Source organism: Aegilops tauschii, chromosome 4 (assembly GCF_002575655.3).
Source record: "Aegilops tauschii subsp. strangulata cultivar AL8/78 chromosome 4, Aet v6.0, whole genome shotgun sequence".
Lineage (NCBI taxonomy): Eukaryota > Viridiplantae > Streptophyta > Magnoliopsida > Poales > Poaceae > Aegilops > Aegilops tauschii.
This window is the reverse complement of record NC_053038.3, coordinates 13,563,828-13,566,415: the sequence shown is the minus strand read 5'-3', so window position 1 is coordinate 13,566,415 and position 2,588 is coordinate 13,563,828.

Genomic DNA, 2,588 nt, shown 5'->3' with positions numbered 1-2,588 from the left:
GTATGTATTTTGCAAATTTCTATGCCTACAATGCTCTGCACGGAGCTACTCTAGCTAAATGCTCCCACTTTTAATATGTATCCAGATCGAAACTCAGAGTCAGATCAGTGTTAAAGCTTGCATCGACGTAACTCTTTACGACGAACTCTTTATCACCTCCATAACCTAGAAATATTTCCTTAGTCCTCTAAGGATAATTTTGACTGTTGTCCAGTGATCTACTCCTAGATCACTATTGTACTCCCTTGCCAAACTCAGGGCAGGGTATACAGTAGGTCTGGTATATAGCATGACATACTTTATGGAACCTATGGCTGAGGCATAGGGAATGACTTTCATTCTCTCTCTATCTTCTGCCATGGTCGGGCTTTGGGTCTTACTCAACTTCACACCTTGCAACACAGGCAAGAACTCCTTCTTTGATTATTCCATTTTTAACTACTTCAAAAACTTGTCAAGGTATGTACTCATTGAAAAAAACTTATCAAGCGTCTTGATCTATCTCTATAGATCTTGATGCTCAATATGTAAGCAGCTTCAATGAGGTCTTTCTTTGAAAAAACTTCGTTCAAACACTCCTTTATGCTTTCCAGAAAATCCTACATCATTTCTGATCAACAATATTTCATTCACATATACTTATCAGAAAGGCTGTAGTGCTCCCATTCACTTTCTTGTAAATACAGACTTCACCGCAAGTCTGTATAAAACTATATGCTTTGATCAACTCATCAAAGCATATATTCCAACTCCGAGATGCTTGCACCAATCCATAGATGGATCACTGGAGCTTGCACACTTTGTTAGCACCTTTAGGATCGACAAAACCTTCTGGTTGCATCATATACAACTCTTCTTTAAGAAATCCATTAAGGAATGCAGTTTTGACATTCATTTGCCAGATTCCATAAAATGTGGCAATTCCTAACATGATTCGGACAGACTTAAACATCGCTACAAGTGAGAAAATCTCATCGTAGTCAACACCTTGAACTTGTCGAAAACCTTTTGCGACAAGTCGAGCTTTGTAGATAGTAACACTACCATCACCGTCCATCTTCCTCTTGAAGATCCACACTTTGTTCTCATACATGGATCCCATCTCAGATTTCATGGCCTCAAGCCATTTTGCAGAATCTGGGCTCATCATCGCTTCCTCATAGTTCGTAGGTCCGTCATGGTCTAGTAACATGACCTCCAGAATAGGATTACCGTACCACTCTGGTGCGTACCGTACTCTGGTGGACCTACGAGGTTCGGTAGTAACTTGATCTAAAGCTTCATGATCATCATCATTAACTTCCTCACTAATTGGTGTAGGCATCACTGGAACTGATTTCTGTGATGAAGTACTTTCCAATTCGGGAGAAGGTTCAATTACCTCATCAAGTTCTACTTTCCTCCCACTCACTTCTTTCGAGAGAAACTCCTTCTCTAGAAAGGATCCATGCTTAGCAACAAATATCTTGCCTTCGGATCTGTGATAGAAGGTGTACCCAACAGTCTCCTTTGGGTATCCTATGAAGACGCACTTCTCCGATTTGGGTTCGATCTTATCAGGTTGAAACTTTTTCACAAAGCATTGTAACCTCAAACTTTAAGAAACGACAATTTAGGTTTTCTTGCCAAAACACAGTTCATACGGTGTCGTCTCAACGGATTTAGATGGTGCCCTATTTGACGTGAATGCAGCTGTCTCTAATGCATAACCCCAAAACGATAGTGGTAAATCGGTAAGAGACATCATAGATCGCACTATATCTAATAAAGTACGGTTATGACGTTCGGACACACCATTACGAAGTGGTGTTCTAGGTGGCGTGAGTTGCGAAACTATTCCACATTGTTTCAAATGAAGACCAAACTCGTAACTCAAATATTCATCTCCACGATCAGATCGTAGAAACTTTATTTTCTTATTACGATGATTTTTCACTTCACTCTGAAATTCTTTAAACTTTTCAAATGTTTCAGACTTATGTTTCATCAAGTAGATATATCCATATCTGCTCAAATCATCTGTGAAGGTCAGAAAATAACGATACCCGCCGGAGCCTCAATACTCATCGGATCGCATACATCAGTATGTATTATTTCCAATAAGTCAGTTGCTCTCTTCATTGTTCCGGAGAATGGAGTCTTAGTCATCTTGCCCATGAGGCATGGTTTGCAAGCATCAAGTGATTCATAATCAAGTGATTCCAAAAGCCCATCAGCATGGAGTTTCTTCATGCGCTTTATACCAATATGACCTAAACGGCAGTGCCACAAATATGTTGCACTATCATTATCAACTTTGCATCTTTTGGCATCAATATTATGAATATGTGTATTACTACGATCGAGATTCAATAAACCATTTACATTGGGTTTAAGACCATAGAAGGTTTTATTCATGTAAACAGAACAACAATTATTCTTTGACTTAAATGAATAACCATATTGCAATAAACAAGATCCAATCATATTCATGCTCAACACAAACACCAAATAACATTTATTTAGTTCCAATATTAATCCTGAAGGTAAAGGGAGTGTGCGATGGTGATCTTATCGACCTTGGAATCACTTCCAACACACATCATCAC